The following is a 23,239-nucleotide window of genomic DNA, read 5'->3' as shown; positions in this document are numbered from 1 at the left end:
TTCTCCTGATCCTCAGATGCTGCCTGACCTGCTATGCTTTTCCAGCACCACACTCTCGGCCCTTTGACTCCAAGCAACAAGCCAGTAACTCTGTTTCAAGGTGCAAATAAATAATGGAGATGGATTGTTGCAGGAGAAAAGCATTATGACAGTTGTCAAGGCTTCATGTACACAAAGATACTTTTATATCTGTACACCATCTGCATGTTGATGGAATGGAAACCCTTGTTGAAAACATCTGGATGATCTATGGATGCCCTAACTGCAATGTACTTGCAATCAATGAGGCCTTGCAATTACAGAATCCAAGCCAGAGCTAGAAGTCCAAGCATCCATTCATTCTGACTGGCATCATCGTTGCAATGTTGGTGTCCCTAGCAAATAAGCCATCAATCACCTCTCTGCTACAGTGCCAACTGGGAAGCATTTCAAAGCCTGCAAGTGTCAAACTGTACAAAATTGTCAGAGGTCTAAACAGAACAAAGAGAAATAAACAGATCTCATTGAGTGAAGGATTGGAGACAAGGGGACACAAAATTAAGGCGACTGGGAAAAGAACCAAAGTCAAGATGAAAAAAAAATACAGTGAGTGATTTGAATTTCGAATGCACTGCTTGAGAGTATGGTGGAGGGAAGGTCTATCAAGGCTTTTGAAAAGGAATAAAGTAAGCACACAAAGCGAAAAAAAGGATTGCAACACAATCGGGGAGTATGGCAAACTGAATTGCCCTTTCAGAGTGCCAGCATGGATGTAATAGGCTGAATAGCCTCCTTCTGTGCTATCCATTCTATAATTTGATGATTCAACGTCTCTCAATACTGCATTTGAAGGAGCTAGAAACAAAAATGTTGAAGTTTGTGATGACTTCGACAGCTGGTAAACAGTGGCATCTAGATCTGGTTCACAGCAAGCAACAAATATCTGTTGCCATCAGATGTGACACCCTAAAGCCCCTAAAATTCCTTTTTAAAAATTCATTCATGAGATTTGGAAGTTAATGATAAAAACCATCATTGCACATTTCTAATTACCTTGAGGTAGTGGCAGTACAGCTGATGTGGGGAGGGTGAGAATTCCTGATTTAACTGTACACGTGATCAGCAGGTATCGTTTAGGTGTAGACAATAACAGGATCTGGGAGATCCAAAACAGCAGCGTGTGCTTCATATTAGTGTAAGATACTGTTTGACACCATGGCTCTCTGCTCTATTCCTAGATAACACACCCTTAGCTTCAGGGTGCTCAATGCAGACCATACTTGAAATGAAGAAATATGCTAGTTTTTGAAGGTATGAGTCAACATCAGTAGCATGACAGAACCACATTTTGCTGTCAAAAATGAACAGTAATAGAAATAAGGGCAAAATTTTTAAATTAAAGGCATTCTATTTGAATGCATGGAACATTCATAATGAGATGGATAAATAAATGAAAAATCTAGAGATCCATTGTTTTGATTTAATAGCCATTACAGAAAGCAATTTATGTTGTGGCCAAGGTCAGAAATTAAATATTCCAAAATCTTGATATTTCAAAAAGACAGACCAAATGTAAAATGGGCAGAAAAAGAATGGTTAGCCCTGATAATAAAATATGACATAAGAAAATAAGTTAGAAGTAATCTTGGCTCAGAAAGCATACAATAGATTAGACATAACAAGGGATTCTAAACATGAGTGGGAAAATGTATTGTTCTCAAATGGTTACTATATCCTTGAACATAACATTAATCAAGATACAAAAGATGCTTTTAACAATGGTATGTAATAATCATGCTGGGAGAAATATTCTTCAATCAAAGGGTCTATTTGTGTGCTGTATGATTCTATGACTCTTTGACTCTGTAAAGATACTGAAAATCAAATTGATAAAAAAAACTTGGAAAACGTTTCAGACAGTTTCCTAAAATGATAGCTCATGATCCGACGAGGAAAGAGATCATTGAGAATTTAGTCTTTTGCAGTGCGACATAGTGAATAATCAGTCATAAAGAAATTCTATGGGGAACAATGATCATTATATAAGAAAATTTTCTACTGTGTAAGAGAGTGATGTGTTTAACTCTGGAATTTGTGCATTATACTGAGGTGTAGTTAATTACATGTATAAGAAGTGAATTGAATAAGGTATATTGATAAGTCAGATTAAAATGTGCAACCACAGATAAGCAAAGGTAAACAATTAAAGAAATATCTCATAATTAGCAATTAATATATAATGAATATCACTTATGAACCCCAACTCCAAGGAAATAATGATGCTTCCATATCTAACTACAGAGGTTAAGGATAGTGTTTGACAGAATACATTTCCAACATTGGCAAGAGTTGTAAAGTTGAGTTTTGTAAGAGTTTTGAAAACTAACAAAAAAAGCCAGGGAGAAAACAAAATATTACTGCAAAATATCAAGAAACACAAAAACAGAGGACTGCTTATCTATTCTGTGATATCCTAGCAGTGGCGAGTTTTTCCAGGCAAATCAATTGATAGAATCAGACAAGAGACCATCATGGCATAGGTAGTTAATGAGGTGACTTCAGTAAGATGTAGTGAGAAAACCCAGTCTCATAGACAGCAACACTTCATAAAATTTGATGAAACTGACACATAGCTGAAAATTGCAACATTCAGCCCTTTATGTCTGTCTTCCAAGAGTACGAGACACAAAGGGACTAGTGTGAATGAGGAACTGAAACAAATTAGTATTAACAAAATAATCAGTTATGGAGAAATTATTGGAAATTAAAATGGATAAAATTCCAGGATGTTGGAAGAGGTAGTGGTAGAGATACTGGATTTATTGGTAGTCATCTTTCAAAATAATATAGATTCTGAATGATTCTTGGACATTGGAAGTTTGCAAATGTAATCCAATTATTTAAGAAAGGAAGGTGAGATGAAATGGGGAATTATGGACCTGTTCACCTAATATCAATAATAGGAAATACAATAGCTTCTACAATGAAGGAAGACATAACAAAGCACTTGGAAAATAATGGCAGGTTTGAGCCAAGTCAGTATGATTGTATTATGGAGAATTTATGTTTGACAAAACATTTTGACTACTTTGAGAATATGACTAACATAATAGACAGAGGGGGACCAACAGATGTAATGTACTTGCTTTTTCAGAAAACGTTTGATAATATCCCGCACAAAAGGTTAGGAAACAAGTAAATGCATGGAATTTAGAGTAATACATTGTCATGAATTGAGAATTGCAAAACTGATAGAAAACTGAAAGTAGGTGTGTCATTTTCATGTTGTCAGACAACTGCAAGGATCAATAATTGGTCTCCAAGCATTCAAAATCTATGTCAATGATTTGGATGTGGAGATCAATGTAATATTTCTAAGTTTGTTCATGACATAAATCTAGGTGGAAATATGAGTTGTGAAGAGAATATGAAAAGGTTTTAAGATAATTTAGACTGGCTGAATGAGTGGGCAAGAACATAGCAGATGGAATGTAATCTGGAAAAATGTGAATTTATTCACCCTCATCAGAAAATCATAAGCTGAACATTTATTAAATAATGAGAGATTAAGAAGTGTTGATGTGGTTAGGGACAGAGGTGTCCTTGTGCAACCAATTTTCTATCCATTACAATGCACTATCCCAATTCCACAAGCTCTCGTTTCACATGATAATCTCTTCTGTAAGAACTTATTGAAAGCCTTCTGATAGTTGGGAGAGACTTTCTTTCAGCAAGACAAACCAAACCACATGAGGAAATTGGTAAACCAGTTTCTCAATGCTGAATTTTTAAGCTTGTGTTCTTGACATATTTAATTCAGCATTTAAGTGGTTAATTGTCGATGTTATTTACTTTGTTTTTTTTAAATAGAAGAACAACAACCTGAATCAGTCTGTTTGTCTATTTGATTTCCCTCAAGGTGCATATTCTTTTAGACTCACACAGTAATTATTTGAAGTGTTAATTAGTTAATCATCCCAGTAGTCACCACAATTTAGAATTCCAAACATCTTGTGGCATTGTAAGCAATAGTTCTGATGTCCCTCAGGAGCACAATTGTGGCATCTGTTTGGTTGGGATGTTGTTTTATTTAATCCATACAACATGGGGCCATTTCTTATAATATCCACTCTTGGGACAGAGGTGTTGCTGGCATTTCCAGCATTTATCCACCTGTCCTTCATTGCCCTGATCTGACACAACTAATTGTATTTGTTGCTCTATTTCAGAGGGCAGTTCAGACCCAACCAATTTGAAATGAATTGAAATGTTTAACTCAAGTTCACTAGATCTTTAATTAAAGTAATTGAATAACTTGTCATATAGTTACCATACCCATATAACAAAAGTAAAGCACTGCAGATGTTCAAGCAAACTGCTGGAAGCATCATGGTTACACATCGAAACATGAGGTCTCAACACAGAGGATTCGTTTGGGAACTGTTTCACAGACCAATGATAAAAGGAGGAGGGAATTGGTTTCCTGGAGCTCACTGTGATTGATAGTTTAAGAAGGAGAATCAATATTTTACCGACTTAAATAACGGCTCGAAACACGATATGGTCCGTGTGGACTTTGCAGTCATCAAATAGGCAAAATATCTACACATTAAATGTTGACACACATAGCATTAAGAGTTAAGCTATTGAATGAAGTTACATTTTTGTGCTTATGTTTAAAAGGTGAGATAAATGATTATTGTTTTCACGTACATAGCAGTTTGCCGATACAATATTTTCACTGTGATGGGTGAAATGTGAAACACTTAATTTCCTCAGAAAAAGTGCTACAACTCAGTAGAGTATTTACCCCTTACACCATCAAAAAGAGAGAAGAATCACATGGGGCACATGATCTATTCCTGTATGGAATAAGAATTCACTGTTACAATCCTTGGGACATGTTATAATTTATCCAGATGTTACAGCAAGAGAGAGAACCTACGATAATAGGGGTTGTGAGACTAATTTAATGGGAGGGTTAAGAAAATTGTGACAGTGCATTACACTGTGATAGCCACAATGGAATACTGTGAATGTGAACTAGTTTTTTTTTAATGTTAAGGGAGTGCAAAAAAGAATATCAACTTACTCACATATATGGAGATTGAATAATAAAGTTTATAAAGTTTGTGGAACTTGACTCTCCATTTTTACTTTGAAATGTAGAAGATACAACACAGAAACACACTAACCAACCCAACTGGTTTGTTTCCCCATTACTTCCAGAAGCAAAAAAATTATTCTGATCATTTTTGTTCAACTTATTCACATAACCCTTCATACACTTTTGTTTCATCCATCTAAAATGTTTGATTATTGAAATTGTTCCTGTCTCAGCTACTGAAGCAAACTTTCCACTCTCACAGCTCTGTGCAATGAAGTTCCTCCTCTTTTCTGTTCTAAATTTCTTACATTTAATTTTCTTTATGACCATCATTCGGACTTACCACCTGTTGAGAAGAGTTCTTCTAAAGGCAATAGTTGAAAAATGTGGAGCTGGAAAAACACAGCAGGCCAGGCAGCATCCGAGGAGCAGGAGAATCGATGTTTCGGTCACAAGCCCTTCTTCAGGAATGAGGCTGGTGTGCCAAGTGGGCTGAGATAAAAGGTAGGGGGGAGGGAATTTGGGGGAGGGGCACTGGGAATACGATAGGTGGAAGGAGGTGAGGGTGAGGGTGATAGGCCGGAGAGGGGGTGGGGGCGGAGAGGTCATGAAGAAGATTGCAAGTCAAGAGGGTGGTGCTGAATCTGAGGGTTGGGACTGAGATAAGGTGGAGGGAGGGGAAATGAGGAAGCTGGAGAAATCTACATTCATCCCGTGTGGTTGGAGAGTTCCTAGGTGGAAGATGAGGTGCTCTTCCTCCAGGCGTCATGTGGCCAGGGTCTGGCGATGGAGGAGGCCAAGGACCTGCATGTCATTGGCGGAGTGGGAGGGGGAGCTAAAGTGTACAGCCACGGGGAGGTTGGGTTGGTTGGTGTGGGTGTCCCAGAAGTGTTCTCTGAAATGTTCCGCAAATAGGCGGCCTGTCTCCCCAATGTAGAGGAGACCACATCGGGTGCAGCGGATACAGTAAATGATGTGTGTGGAGGTGCAGGTGAATTTGCGATGGATATAGAAGGATCCATTGGGGCCTTGGAGGGAGGTGAGGGGGGAGGTGTGGGCGCAAGTCTTTCACTTGTTGAGGTTGCAGGGGAAGGTGCCGGGAGTGGAGGTTGGGATGGTGGGAGGTGTGGACCTGACGAGAGAGTCGCGGAGGGAGTGGTCTCTCCTGAATGCTGATAAGGGTGGAGAGGGAAATATATTCCTGGTGGTGGGTTCTGTCTGGAGGTGGCGAAAATGATGGAGGATGATACGATGTATCCGGAGATTGGTGGGGTGGAAGGTGAGGACCAGTGGGGTTCTGTCCTGGTGGCGATTGGAGGGGCGGGGTTCAAGGACGGAAGAGCGGGAAGTGGAGGAGATGCGGTGGAGAGCGTCGTCGACCACGTCAGAGGGGAAATTGCGGTCTTTGAAGAAGGAGGCCATTTAGTTTTTCAGTAGTGGAATTGGTCCTCCTGGGAGCAGATGTGGTGGAGGTGGAGGAATTGGGAATATGGCATGGCGTTTTTACAGGGGGCAGGGTGGGAGGAGGTGTAATCTAGGTAGCTGTGGGAGTTGGTTGGTTTGTAGTAAATGTCTGTGTTGAGTCGGTTCAGCACCACCCTCTTCCCGATCTCTCCGCCCCCACTCCCTCTCCGGCCTATCACCCTCACCCTCACCTCTTTCCACCTATCGTATTCCCAGCGCCCCTCCCCCAAATCCCCTCCCCCTACCTTTTATCTCAGCCCACTTGGCACACCAGCCTCATTCCTGAAGAAGGGCTTGTGCCCGAAACATCGATTCTCCTGCTCCTCGGATGCTGCCTGGCCTGCTATGTTTTTCCAGCACCACATTTTTCACTCTGGTACTCCAGCATCTGCAGTCCTCACTTTCGCCTAGTTGATTTTAAAGGCAATAGCCTATCTGACTGTCACATAATTTACAATGTCCCAAAAAAGTCCCCATTTCTGTAGTCTTTGCAGATGCTAACCTTTCCTTATACAAGACAGCATCTAGTGAATCTGCATTGTATGACTTCAAAAACATGCTTTAAAAATCATTCATTGTTCAACACTGCACATGTTATGTATTGGAGCAGAACTAATCTCTGTGGGATTTCAACACCAATTAGATTGTTTTACATCTAGTTCTTGGTGACCCTTACATATGATGCTTCTTCATTTTGTGAAGTGAATCTTTCTGTGATTTATTTTGTTCCACATATATGAAAACATGAGTGTAAGAAATGAATGCAGGAGCAGATTATATGGCCTATCCAATCTGCTATAAAATCGTGCTGTTCAGATCTTGACCTGAATTCCACTTTCCTGTCTGTCCTACATTACCCTTGACTCCCTTGTAGATCAAACATCTGTCTTATTCAGCTTTGAATATGTTGAATGACAACTTCTGCAATTCTCTGTGAGTTCAAAAAATTGTCAAGTCTCTGGGAGAAGAAATTCTTTCTTACCTCCATCTTAACTTATTATTCTTTTTATTCAAGTCATTTCTAACAAAATTATTCTTAGAACTCTTCATACTCTTTAGTTTCATCCACCTATACATTAATTGCTGGGCCAGCACTTATTACCCAACCCTAACTGCCCTTGAAAAGGTAGTGTTAAGCCTCCTTGAACTGCTGCAGTCTATCTAGTAGACCTACAGATGCTTTACTCTATTGGTATCAGATGTACAGGCAGCACAAGAGATTGTTTAGATAGGCAATGTCAGCGAGTGAAGTGAACTGTTGGCTGAGATGAGTTGCTAGTTCTTCCACTTCTTCACTCTTAGCTAAAAGACCCAAGAAAAAAGAAACACCCTTCCCCCATCTCCCCCATTTTGGATGAAGTCTCCAAAACCTCAGCACCACAGAGACATTCACTTTAGTATGTGCACTATCTAGAGTAGGCTCAGAGTCACAACTTGGTTCGTACATCCTAGATGTAGATCCACATCAGGCAGAAAAAGCATGAGCTCTCTGACAGTCGGAGGGCTTTTGGAAACCACCACCCTGCTCACCCCCGCTGTTCAGTAATGAGCTTCTGCAGCTGGCCAGTACAGATATGCTTCCATTGTCAGACAGGCAGTGAACATAGCCATTGGACCTCAATAGGCTATGACAGATGCTGGAGGAGTCCATCTATATTCTATCTGTTTATGTGGCTCTAACATATCGGACAGGATGGCAGCCACCTTGAGGACCCAGATCCCACAGAGTGCACAACGACAGATGGAGAGCTGCTTAGGCCTGCACTCTATCATTTTAGTCAAAGTGAGAGGTGGTGAAGCACCTCAACTTCCTTCCAGGTGTCCCTTCTCCTCAAGGAATTCTGTCTGATGTGGATCTACATCTAGGATGTACGAACCAAGTTGTGACTCTGAGCCTACTCTAGATAGTGCACACACTAAAGTGAATGTCTCTGTGGTGCTGAGGTTTTGGAGACTTCATCCTCAGAGTTAGTGATGATGGTACTTAAAGGAAGTGGTAGACTGGGAGATGGGGGAAGGATGTTTCTTTTTTCTTGGGTCTTTTAGCTAAGAGTGAAATAGTGGAAGAACTAGCAACTCATCTCAGCCAACAGTTCTCTTCACTCGCAGACATTTCCTGCTACTCACAGAGTTCTAAAATAAAATATATTGCATTAGGTTTATAGTCCTAACCTTCTTAATTACACACAGTGGAAATATAAATCAAACTTAAAACTGCACATGTCCGCTTTGGATCACAAGTTTCCAAATAAAACTATCTATCCTGAACTTTCATCATACCAGACTATTGTGAAGTATCTTGACTCACATTGAGTATTAGTATTCTGTCGTCTCATTATGCTGCTAGGTGCTGACATGTTGGATGGACTGAAAGGAGTGGAGCATCTTCCCCTCAGAATAGTCAGCTGGTCATCCAATGGGACACCATTTCTTACATCACCAGCAAAACATGTGATGATTGTTGATCTTATTGCTTCAAGGAAAATAGACCCCTCATTTGGAAATTTGCCAAGGCTCCAAGATTTATTAGGAAAAATAAATGAAAAGACAAAATCAATGGCACTTTATTCAAAAGTGTGTTGTGTTCAGCACAAACAGAGGTTAATTGATATAACAGCCATTTCAGAGAAATTGTTACTGTTCAAAAGGCAGGAGGAAAGGGTGGTTGGGTAGCTTTATTAGTACAAGATAGAATAAGTATAATAACAAGAAATGATCTAAAATCAGATGTTGCGATTCTCTCTGGGTAGAATTAAGCAATGTCAAGATAGAAAAGACACTGGTGGGAACTTTTTCATGGCTCCACTCATCCCAGTTGTAGTGATTCTGTATGACAGAGAATAAATCAGGAGATAATGAGGACCCCTAAAAAGGCAATAGAGCAATCATTGGTGTCTTTTGGTATGCTTTCTTTTATTGGTCAGAGTAGTGAGTACAGGATTTGCGAGGTCATGTTGCAGCTGTGCAGGACATTGGGTTAGGCCACTGTTGGAATATTGTGTGCAATTCTGGTCTCCTTCCTATAGGAAAGATGTTGTGAAACGTGAAAGGATTCAGAAAAGATTTACAAGGATGTTGCCAGGGTTGGAGATTTGAGCTACAGGGAGACGCTAAACAGGCTGGGGCTGTTTTGCCTGGAACATCGGAGGCTAAGGGGTGACCTTATAGAGGTTTACAAAATATGAGGGACATGGATAGGATAAATAGACAAAGTCTTTTCCCTAGGGTCGGGGAGTCCAGGACTAGAGGGCATAGGTTTAGGGTGAGAGGGAAAAGATATAAAAGAGACCTAAGGGGCAACTTTTTCACGCAGAGGGTGGTACGTGTATGGAATGTGCTGCCAGAGGTTGTGGTGGAGGCTGGTACAATTGCAACATTTAAGAGACAATTGGATGGGTATATGAATAGGAAGGGTTTGGAGGGATATGGGCTGGGCGCTGGCAGGTGGGACTAGATTGGGTTGGGATATCTGGTCGGCATGGACAGGTTGGACCAAAGGGTTTGTTTCCATGCTGAACATTTCTATAACTCCATGACTCTATGTGAACTGGGAAAAACAAATTGGCGGAAGTACCCATAAGGAAGAATTCTTAGGGGTATATTCAGGGCCATTTCCTGGAACAATATGTTGTGGAACCAGAAATCAAGCTGTTTTGGATCTGGTAATGTGTAGCAAGGCATGTTTAACTAATTGTCTCAGTTTAAAAGATCCTTTAGGAGACAACGATTACAACATGGTAGAATTTAGCATTTATTTCAAGAGAGAGAAACTTGGGTCTGAAACAACTGTGTTAAACTTAAATAAGGGTATTACATAAGGATGATTGGAGAGCAACTGAAGTGGACTGGGATGGGAGTTTTTAAAAGAAACAATGGAAAATGTTTCTTAAAATAATTCATGGCTCGCAGCAAATATCTATCCCAGTGAGGCAGAATTATGCTAGGAAAGAGATAAACCAACTATAATTAACAGCAGATGTTAAGGATAGTATCAGATTGAAAGAGAAAACAAACAATATGGCAAAAATTTGTGGTAAGCCACAGGATTGAATAAGTTTAAAAAGCCAAGGAAAAATGACAAAGGAAATAATAAAGAGAGAAAATAAGCTATCAGAGTAAATAAGCAATAAATATGAACAAGGTTAGTATGTGGAAGAAAAAGGCAAATGTGAAATTGATCCCTTAGAGAATAAGACTATGGAAATAATAATATGGAACCAAGAAATAACAGAGGAGTTGAATGAGTACTTTGCAATAGTCTTCACAGTAGAAAACATTAAAAGCATTCCAAAAATACTAAATAATCAAGGGCTGAAGGTGGGAGGAAATTACCTCAATAACCATCCCTTGAGAAAAATTGCTAGGAAAACTAATGGGCTGAAGACCAATAAGTCCTCTGGACCTGATGGTTTTCATTCTAGGATTTTAAAGGAAGCAGTTACAGAAATATCAGTTGCATTGGGAATAATCTTCCAGAAATACTTAGATTCAGGGAAAAGTCCCAGAGGATTGGAAATTTGCCAAAGTTCATTCAAAAGGGGAGAAAAAATGAAAAGCAGACAACTGTACACCAGTTAGCTTAACATCTACCATTGGAAAAATGTTCGCATCTATTATAAAGAATGTAATAACAGAGCATTTAAAAATACAGGATACAATCAAGCAAAGTCGAGAGTGTGGTGCTGGAAAAGCACAGCAGGTCAGGCAGCATCCGAGAAGCAGGAGAAGGAGGGCTCATTCCTGATGAAAGGCTTTTGCCTGAAAGGTTGATTCTCCTGCTCCTCAGATGCTGCCTGACCTGCTGTGCTTTTCCAGCACCACACTATCGACTTTAATCTCCAGCCTTTGCAACCCTCACTTTCGCCTCTAATCAAATAGAGTCAGCATTGCTTCATGAAGGGAAAAACAAGCCAGACAAATTTATTAGAATTTTTTAGAATATTAGAAATAAATGGGAACATATATTTGTTGAAATATATTTGTCTACTTTGTAAGAGTCTGTTGTGTTGAAGGTCATATATTATTAAGGATAAAGAATTCACTAAGAATTAGGCTTTGGGATAAAGAGGTAATTTTCAAGATAATCTATAACCAGTGGAGTGTCATAGAGATTACTGGTGAGTCTGCAATTATTGACAATATATATGAATGACATGGATGACAGAAGTGATTGAACTATTGCTAAGTCTGCAAATGTCCCAGAAATACTTGGGAAGGTAATTAGTGAGGATGGCAAAAGCAGTCTAAAAGGGGTAGAGATATGTTAAATGAGTGGGCAAAAACTTGGAAGATGAAATATATTGTGGGAAAATGTAAGGTCACTTTGGCAAGGAAAATAAAAGAACTGAACATTATTTAAGGACAGAAGGAATGCAGAAAACTAGCACAAAGGTTTTTGGTGCTCTTCATGCATGAATCACAGAAAGCTGGTGTTCATGTTCAGGGGTAATAAAGAAGGGAAATGCAATGTTAACCTTTATTTCAAAAGGAATGGACTATGAATATAAGGAAGTCTTGCAAAATCTATACAAGAGACGAGTCTGGCTGTACCTAAAATTTTATGAACAGTTGTGGTAATCACGTGTATCTAAGTTTAGTGAAAAGCTTTGTTTTACAAGCAGTGCATAGCAAACAAAGACATACAGAACATAGTGTGCTCCGACTGAGCGAGGCATACAAGGTTACGATGGCAAAGGAAATGCACAAAGCAAGATCAACATGAGCAAACTCAACATTATTTGTAGTTAGAGAAGTCCATCCAAAGTCCCCACCCACTTCAAGAAGATCACATCATCCCAGTACCGAAAAGAAACACATGCAACATTCCTCAGTGACTCTGGCCTCCAGTGACTCTGACCTCGATAATTATAAAGTGCTTCGAGAGGCTGGTCATGGCCCATATCAACTCTGGCCTCCCAGCCTGCCTCAATCGCCTGCAATGTTCCTAGCAGCAAAACAGGTCCCCAGCAGATACCATTCCCTTGGTCCTACACTCATCTCTGGAACATCTAAATAGCAACGACACCTACATCAGGCTGCTACTCATCAACTACAGCGCCATCTTTAACACCATAATCCTAACTAGACTAATCTCGAAACTCAAGACCGAGGTCCAGGCTCCACCATCTGCAACTAGATCCTCAGTTTCCTGACCCACAGATTGTAATCAGTGAAGATAGACAACAGCACCTCCTCCAGGATAATCCTCAACACAGGTGCCCACAAGGCTGCATTCTCAGCAGACTTTTGTGCACCCTGTACACCCACATGCCTCTACAAGTTTTGTGACAACACTATTGTGATAGGTTGGATACTAAACAATGATGAATCAGAATACAGGAATGAGATAGAGTGCTTGGTGTCACGGTGCAATGATAACAATGCCTCTCTCTCAATGTCAGCGAAACAAAAGATCTGATCATTGACTTCAGGAAGAAAGGAGAAGGACACCACCCCATCTACATCAACGAACTGGAGGTGGAAAGGGTCGAGAGAGTCAAGTTCCTAGGAGTGACGATAACCAGCAATCTCTCCTGGACTTCCCATGTAGAAACGGTCAAGAAGTACAATAATGCCTCTTCTCCCTCAGACAGCTTAGGAAATTCAGCTTGCCTGTAAGGACCTCGCCAACACTTTATAGATGCACCACAGAAAGCATTCTATCCGGGTGCATAATAACCTTATCTGAGGAAAGCTATACCCTGGCATTGGAGGCAACATAGACAATGTTCACTAGATTAATCCTGGTCATAGTGGGACTGTCTTATAAAGAAATGTTGAGTATATTTGGCCATTTACCTTATTATCATTAAATCATTTGTCACAGTGCTGTAACGACATATGAGTATGTCCCTTAAACGTATATTGCATATCTGCAGTGACATGTAAGATAAACTCAACCTGCTAGATACCAATCAGTCTAGAAGTGCGTGGATGAGACATGACTATCATTTCTGTGCTAAAACAGACTCAACAATGACCCTTCATCTTTATGAGGTCATATTCGGAGGTGCACAAACCTTCAACAGAAATAGTTGCCAGTAGCTTCTATTGCTCATGAAACATGTCAACTTCTTCTGTTCTTTGCCAAAAGTCTGGTCCAAAACACAGAGTCACAACTTTCACCATCAGGAGGACACGGAAACAGGGCTCCAATCTACCCCAGGCAGAACAGGGATCAAACCCAGGCTGTAGGCACCAGTTTAATCCAGAAGGATCATTCGGCCAACTGAACCAAGGACCATCTGAGCAATCTGAGTTACTGTTGAAACATTCATTTTTGGATGAATGCCAGAGTCTAGAGCTGTAGATGGTGAGGTTAGAATTTCCAATTCAGCTCCAAAGATATGAAATATTTTCCTCTTACTGCCTGCCATTGTGCTACTGCCTGCTACTATGGCACAGTATTTTAAACAATACTACATGTGGATGATGTACTTTGTTATACTATATCATTGCTTTCTAACATTATTTTTCCAAATTCACGGCCAGTTTTACAGTTCATTTTTGTTATGATCTGTTGTTAAAGGAACCTCTATACTTTTTATTATACTGCAGTATTTCTCATCTTTCACTCCTTTCTTCTGTTATCCATATTATTCAACTGGTTTTTTAAATGCAATAATCGATATTAGCCTACCTTACAACATCTTTGTAATGAAATTCATTCTCTCCAGTGTTATCATTGTCAATGAGCGGAAAATACAGGCTTTGTAAATGAACCGTTTAATCCAATTCTGTTCTTTCTTCAAATAAAAACCAATAAACTGTGGATGCTGTAATTCAGACACAAAAAAACAGAAATTTGAGGAAAGGGTCAACAGGTCTGGTAGCATCTGTGGAGAGAAGTCACAATTAATGTTTTGAGTCCGATGACCTTCCTCAGAAACATTAACCCTGAGTTCTCTCCACAGCTGCTGCCAGACCTGATGAGCTTTTTCAGCAATTTCTGGTTTTGTTTCTGTTCTTTCTTTTGTTGTGATTTAAAATTGTATAAAAACATCTATATTCTTCACAGCATCAACTGAAAATTTTGACACCACTGATACTAGACCTCCACGCGATTGAATTAATAGTCAGAAGAGATGTAAATGGGGCTGTTAATATACGAACAATTATTTGATAGAAAATACCAGAGCCAATCCTAACTTCTATGTAAATGGTTAAAAACAAGCAATATATAACATCAATTGTTAACAGTAAATGGTGCCGCCCTTAAACTGTTGGAAGATTGTAGCTCATGGTGTCTCTTACACTTTTCTTAACATCCGTCTCCCTTTCCATTTTTTTTCTGGATTTGGTACCCGCAGAGTAAAACCTCCTATTGTCAACACAATTAACCACTCTTCCAATGGGAATCCTTGGAAGCAACCAATCCTATTCAAACCAAGCATGTAGAAATAAGAGTGATGATTAGAATCTCTTATGCCTGTAGATAGAGCTCTTTGCAGAGTAAACATTTGACTCCATTTTAAATGCCATCTGAATGGACTGTGTATAAATAGCTGAATAAAATGTTGCTACTTTGCAGGGACATCTGTTCTCAATTAATCAAGTAGCTGATTGCTATTCCTTACTGATATTCATCAACCGTTTCACAACAGAGATTCAAATGGAAAATTATGCCTTTTCATGCATAAAATGCACCAGAATAATTTTGCACAATCATAAGAGAAGACTCTAAGTCATGATCTATAAATGCAGGCTTTTTTTTGTTTATCATAGTTATAGTGGATGCCAGTTTGATCAGTTTAAATATGATTTGTTAGCCTTGAATGAGGTTTCTATGTTTAATATGAGCACTTTTGCTCAGACAGCACAGGCACTTACTGACAAGATTCAATGCCAAGCTGTGTGAAGGTGCACTGCTGGAATTTAACTAGTTAAATCCCTGTAACTAAAGAAAATACTTTATCACTGCTTATCTTCCCAGATTATATTTATTGGAGTTCGGAAAGAGAGGTAATGACTTAAACCATAATACAATCATACAGGGTAAATGCAGGAATGATTTTCCCAATGACCCAGGCATTCAAAACCAAAGGGTCACAGTCCAAGGATCAGGAATAGGCCATTTAGGATTGAGATGTGGAGAAATTTGTTCACCCATAGAGTGGTGAGCCTGTACAATTATCTGCCACAGAAAGTGAATGAGGCCAAAACATTGAATTTGTTCAATAAGGAATTAGATCTAGCTCTTCAAGCGAAAGGAATAAAAAAGCATCGAGAGAAAGTGGGAAGAGCATACAGAGATGGATGATCAGCTATGATCATATCAAATGGGGCAACAGGCTTGAAGGACTGAATGGCCTACTCCTGTTTCTATTTTCAATGTTTTCTGTGTTCAGAGCCAATCTTCTTGTTCTATTGTGAAGGGCTATCTGGAATTGAGTGGTAAGCACTCTTGCTGTATGTAACTGACTTTTTTTCTCTGTTTCCACAATGAATCAGGTTGATCAGTCAACTGTACTGTTAGCTATGATTCGGAGGTGCCGAGTTAGATTGGGGTGTACAAAGTTAAAAATCACGCAACACCAGGTTATAGTCCAACAGGTTTATTTGGAAGCACTAGATGGTTGTCCTGATGAAGGAGTAGCACTCTGAAAGCTAATGCTTCCAAATAAACCTGTTGCACTATAACTTGGTGTTGCGTGATTTTTAACTTTGTACTGTTAGCTGGTATCTTACAGGTTTGCAAAATCTGTAACATTTAGTCTAAGAGTTGAAAGCAGAATGCTCAGTACACTACCAGGAGATCTCTGAATCCCTCAGTGACGGTTCTTTGGAGTTTGTCTCCAAGTGCAAGCTATTATCAGGAATTGGGTTTTGAAGCCTAGCACAATGACTCTATATGATCCACTGGCAGCTTGTCAAGCAGACAATCCTTGTGAGTATTGCTGTATTCAGTTGTGTAACTTTTGCTTGGATCATAATTTGAAGGAAAGAGCTAATGGCTCAGGTATCTATTCAAATGTTTAAAAAAATTCATCTATTTCAACAGTTACCATAACAATACCAGATTACACTCATCACAGTCGAGAGAGTGGTGCTGCAAAAGCACAGCAGGTCAGGCAGCATCTGAACAGCAGGAGAATCGATGCTTCGGGCAATCAGGAAACCTCATTTCTGATGAAGGGCTTTTACCTGAAACATCAATTCTCCTGCTCCTCAGATGCTGCCTGACCTGCTGTGCTTTTCCAGCACCACACTCTCGACTCTGACCTCCAGCATCTGCAATCCTCACTTCCACACTCATCAACATCTTTAATCTTCATCAGTCTTCACTTTTACATTTCTTCATTGTACGAACACATTCATCTATATCTTTTTTTTAAGATAAAGGGACCATCTGAGTGGGCAAAAACATGGCAGATGGAATACAAGTGGTAAATTATAAGTCTATCCAACTTGGCAAGAAAGATTTTTAAAAGTATAGTTTATGAATGATATTTATTTTCAGAGGGATCCTACAAATGCCACCTCTTGAACCACAGAAAACTAACTTTGCAGGTCAAAAGAAACTAGGAAAACAAATGGTATAACAGCTTTTCTTACAAAAACATTGGAACTTTAGAGTATAGAACAGGAATACCATATATGCTCGCGTAATAGTCGAACTTTTTTGACTAGTTTCTAAGGTTAAATTCATGGGGTTGACTATTAATGAATACTGTTGAGGGACTGAAATTCATGTCTGTCAAAATTCATACTCATTAGCAGAAGCCCAATTGATCTCTAAATGGCACGGTGGTTCAGCAGTTAGCACTGCTGTCTCACAGCACCAGGGATCCTTTTCTGCGTGGGTTTTGTCCATTTGCTCTGGTTTCCTCCCACAACTGCCCGTAGTGTTGTGTGCATTATTTAGGGGTAAATATAGGGTCGAGAATGGATCTAGGTGGGCTACTCTTCGGATAGTCAGTGTGGACTTGTTGGACTGAAGGGCCTGTTTCCTTACTGTAGGGAATCTAATCTAATTTTAAAAATTAATTATGGTAATTCTGGAAATCCAGAGCGGATCACAACAGCTCGAGGACTGGAAGATCCGAAGCGGAGCAGAACATCTGGCAGACTGCAATGCTGGAATGGGAAGTGATGGCCAGGACACTGACTCATAAATGTTGATCTGTTACCTGTGAAGAACTAGGGTTAACTTACCATGAGATATACGGAAAATTCCAGATTATTTGGCCAAAAATAGGGGGTTGAATTTTAAATGAGATCGACTATTACTCGCGTACATAAAATAATTCATTTGTTTCTCTGAGTCTGTTTCAAATTCATCAGATTGGCTGATCTTAGCACTTACTCCACCTTCCAGGCTATCCTATATGCTATGATTCCTTTAATATCCGAAAAGCTGTAGGCCGCTGACCTAGATATGCTCAATGATGAAACATTCACGACTTCTTGTGATACAAAAGATTCACAACCATTTAAGCTGCTTGCTGAACCAGAAATATACTGAATAGATGAATAAGTTCAATTAATAGTGCTACTCCTTTCCATCTAGCAATTTCCTTCAGAGATCTTTTGAAGATGGCAAGGTCCATTCCCACTTCCCTCTCATTCTTTAATTAGTTTAATCACCTAATTTAAATTTAAACCTTCCATAAATTCTGCCTCAGCTACTAACTCTGGAAATGAATTGTTAAATCTCATCATAATGTAAAGAGGAATCTCTTTATTCTCAAAGTCTTACATTTGGTCCTTCATGCTGACTTGCATTGCTTTTGAAAATAGGCTTGCTTTCTTTACTTAGGTAGACAAACAGGAGGCTGGGAAAACACAGCAAGCCAGGCAGCATTAGGAAGCGGAGAAGTGAATGTTCCAGGTGTAACCCTTCTTGAGGACTTACTTAGCTTTCCATAAACCCAATCACATATTAGCATATCTGCTGTGGTAGTTCATGGAGACCTATTGCCTCAGCTTGCCTCATACCTTGTTACTTAACGTTACCCTCAAGTTACACATAACAAAGCATCTCTCATCAATTGGGACAGATGCCTATGGTGTTTTGTGGACTATGGCTCCTTACCTTACTCAGTTATCCATAACTTTAACCACATCTTTCATATCACCATGTAAGTTAGATTGTTCTTTTTACAAAGTGAATTCTTTATAAATATTACATTTTATTATACAAGTTAGCATCTCAGCAAATATTCATTGTTCCCATTTAAATACCATATTACTACTTTTGTAGTATGGAGTGCAAAGCAGAACATAGCATTCCGGTTAATATTTTATTTAGGTTCCACATTAACAATGGATTGTATAATCTCCATCAGTTGTGATAAAACCTAAAATTCCAAAGGCTTGTTTTATGACCTTATTGACACACGATACAGTTTCTAATATCTTGTGAATGTACAGTTCAAATCTTATCAATATTCTTTGAGAGGTTCCTTTTATTTACTAAAAACAACTCTATATTGTAATCTGGGAGCAGCAAATATGTGTGAAAAAAAAACGCCAGTTGCTAGTTCCACTCCAAGCTAATCACAGTCCTGACTAGGAAATTTATTGCTATTCCATCACTGTCAGTGGCTCAAAAGCCTGGAATTTCCTAACTATCAACATTGTAAGTCTACCTAGATCAAATAAACTGCAGCGGTTCAAGAAGATTGCTCATCAACACCTTCTCAAGGGCGACTAGGTTTGGGCAATAAATGCTGGCCCAGCCAGCAATGCACATGTCCCATGAGTGAATTTTTTTAAAAAGTGAGTGAATGTAAACAGGTTTTATTGAATGTTAACATCAATTCTTGAAACCCATTATCCAAATCATTGGTAACACGGTGAATACAAATGATCCAGAACTGAAATCTGCTATTCACTATTAGCCATTCCTAATCACGTTGATAAATTGCAATGAACTGCTTCCTTCTCTTGTCTTCCTTTTAATCGAATTTTAATCCAGCTCTTTATCAATGTCTCTAATTCCATAACTCTTGATCTTTACAAATCTCCTTTATGAAACAGTTTCAAAGGCTTTCCCAAAGTGCATATGCACCACATACATTTACTTTGACAGCTAAAACCATAAAACAGCAGTTAGCGACTTTAAAAATCAAATGAGTGTTGTCAAACTGATCTTTCCATATGAATCTGTATGGTTGCTACTATCTACTTCTTTTAAACCTATATATACATATATACATGTCATCCACAGATACTCAAAACTATTCCCTAACACAGATGTTCAACCATCTAGCTTTATCTGCCTGTTAAAAATGGTTACAATACTGACCACTCTACAATCTTTCAGAACACATTCACATTTAATGGAGCTTCAAATGGTGAATCGACAACATTCTTGCATTTCTGCAGTATATATTCTTCATTTATTCTTTATTTTATTAATATAGCCACTCCACCTCTTTTATTATTTGTTCTACCACTTATCCATAAGCTGCACCCCAATGTACTTATTTTGCTGCTTTAGCCTGTTTGTAATGAGATGTCTGCTTATACAATGAATTCTAGATCTTCCTGTAAAATAATTGTTTTCAGCTAACTCAGGTTAATTACAAAATTCTTCACATTGCAAAATTTGTATTTTTAAAACTTTCTGACATAGCACCTTTTCCAGTAACTCACTTGTCTAAGCTGCACCCTACCTTATTTTAGTCTTTTTGCACTTGTGACATGTGTATTTTATTTGTGTATTCCATTTGTCTTTCTAAATATAGTAAGATGAAGTCTATACATAGTATAGATAAGTTTGACTAACCTCGTTTGTTGTTTTTGTGTAGTGAACAATCATCATGAACAGTGGTTATGTAAAGTATGCGGTTTCTGTGTGCTTTGGGAAAGTCTTTGAAACTGTTCAATAAAACAGATTTTTAAAGATTAAGTGTTATGGAATTAGAGGGATTGATAGAAAACAGGATTAAATTTGGTTAGAAGGAAGAAAAGAGAAGTTAGCAATTCATGGCAATTTTTCAATAACATTCATGCCACACAAATGCCAAGTAACAGCCATCTCCAAGAAGAGACAATCCAACCAACCCATCACTGAATACTCCAGTATCAATAACCTGGGGTTACCATTGACCAGAAGCTCAACTGTATTAATACAGTGATGATAAGAGCAGGTCAGAAGCTGGAAATACTGCAATGAATAACTCACCACCTGGCTCCCCAAAAAGCCTGTCCACCACACGAGTCAGAGTGTGTTGGTATGCTCCCCATTTGACTGGGTAAGTGCAGCTCCAACATCAAGAAGCTTGACACCACCCAGGACAAAGTAGCCCACTTGATTGGCACCACACCCACAAGAATCTACTCCCCATTTCATTGACACTACATAGTAACAAAGTGTACTACCTACAAATGCACTGCAGAATTTCTGTAATGATCCCTCGACAGCACATTCCAAATCTACACATCCACCTAGAAGGACAAGGGCAGCAGATACATGGAAACACTATCAGCTGCAAGTTCCCCTCCAAGCCAATCACCATGCAGACTTGTAAAGATATCGCCATTCCTTCACTGTTGCTGGATCAAAATCCTGAAATTCCCGAATGAATGGCATTGTGCGTCACCTACACCAAATGGACTGCAGAGATTTAAGAAGGCAATACATCACCAACTTCTCAAGGGCAACTCGGGATGGACAATAAATGCTGGCCAGCCAACAATGCTCATATTCCATGAATGAATTAAAAGCAGTTGAGTGAACATAAACAAGTTTCATTGAATATAAACACGAATAAGGGATATTAAGAGAAGACTTTGAGTGTACACACTCATGATTCAGTTCTGTATGATTTGATGTCAACATGACATAACTTCTTATGCTCATGTTCATTGGTTATTATTAAAGTGTGGTTTACCTTTTACTCCATGCACGATTTATATTTTCATTCATTTATCATTCACCTTTAACTTAACTTCAGTACTTATATTTTCCCAGTTGTCTGTATTTCCTAGTTTAAACATTCCTTTGCTATTTAACTATTAACCACCTGCAATTCTCATCTCTACCAAAGTGCCAACAGTGGAATCATAGAATCCTTCTTTCCTGACCCAATATCTTCAATCATTTGTAACTAATAAAGAGAAGCAAATAGATCAATGCTTCAACAAAGAAATAGGTAAATTAAGACGAGTTTTAAGATATCATACCCTTAGGAAATCACTGTCATGTGCTCATGTTTTTTTCATCTATTTTCTGAACTCAGATAATTGGTGCTGCACTACAAGGAACATGTTGTGCAGCACAATATTTACAGTTGAGAAAAGCTTGAAATGTCTTTTGTTTTCCAAGTTAAAAGAATGAAGCCTATTTAGAATCGCATAATCCATTGTTTATAAAGCTCAATGATTCAAACTTGTGAGTGATAACATGAGCATTGGTACAGCAAAGATACCCCAGTGGAAGTAAATTGTACGTCAATCACAATGTCTATTCTTTGGTTTTGACAGTGGCTATGTTGTCCATCATAATTAGACTGAAATTACATTTTTATAATTGTTTGTCCAAGATGGGGGTTGAGTGATTTTGATTATTCCAAATTCTCATTGGATATCAAATTGCTGTATAAAATTGGCATGTGTGTATTCTCTTCCTGCACTCAGAAGTCTGCACCCTAGCCTACTCTCAGAATTGCCCACCAATCCCACTATCACAACAATGCAATACCCCTTTGCCTTCACAATATTGTTGCCAGTAACCCCCAACCCCAATCCCTAGCAATGTAGAGCTTCATTGGTTATCCTCAAGTTGTGGTGAACGCTGGTAGTGCAGCTTACGTTTAAATAAAGTGCAAGATATGTGACATAATTTCTAACAAGAAATCAACAACCATCTATCAAGCAGCAAAACAATCTCTAAGATGCAGGGCTGAGAGCAGCAGCTCTTTAGTTTCATTGGATATTGAAATGATGATCCAAGAGCTATGAGACCTGCTTGCATTCACTTTCAAACCCACACAGCTCAATCTAGGAGAGGACGGGGTGATATCAAGATAACAATGCAACAGTTGGCACTTATCTGTGGCACCTCAATCCAAAGCCAGAGCTATAAATGGGTAATGGCTTCCTAGTATTGCCTCTGGACTATTAATCCTGTGACCCATATAATGTGATGGGGACTTGTATTCACTTTCTGCTGTTGAAGTTTTAATGAATTCAATGAAAATCTGGAGTCTCATGATGACCATGAGATCATTGTTGAGAAACATCCTTCTGTTTCATTAATGTCCTTTAGTGAAAGGAATTGCCAGCCTTATCTGGTCTTCAGACCCACAGGAATGTGGTTAAATCCTCAGGCAATAAATGCTGGTCCGGCCAGGGATACCAGTGTCCTGTGAATGAAGAACAGAAGTCCAATACTTGTAATCTTTCGTAGTCACAACTTTGTTTTCAACTCCTTTTGCCATTAACATAAAGTTAACTGAGCACAAAAGTGTTGTAAATTTTTTTTTGAAGTGTAAATATTGTAAATTTACATTCCTTCTAAAAATTGTACATTGCATTTGTTTCACTGTATTCATATGAATATTACTACCATTGTCATTTGTTGAAATGAACTTAGTCAGAGAGGTGAACGTATTGGCAAACCTCATGGTTGGCACATATTATTGGTTATAGGAAATGAGGATCATTTAAGTTATTGTGGAAGAAATGGTGTGCAAGTTGGTGTTCACTCTTTATTGAATGTCCACATTGGTGTCTGGTGTT

Source organism: Hemiscyllium ocellatum, chromosome 4 (genome assembly GCF_020745735.1).
Source record: "Hemiscyllium ocellatum isolate sHemOce1 chromosome 4, sHemOce1.pat.X.cur, whole genome shotgun sequence".
NCBI lineage: Eukaryota > Metazoa > Chordata > Chondrichthyes > Orectolobiformes > Hemiscylliidae > Hemiscyllium > Hemiscyllium ocellatum.
The sequence above is the reverse complement of the archived record's forward strand: the minus strand, read 5'-3'. Positions refer to the sequence as shown.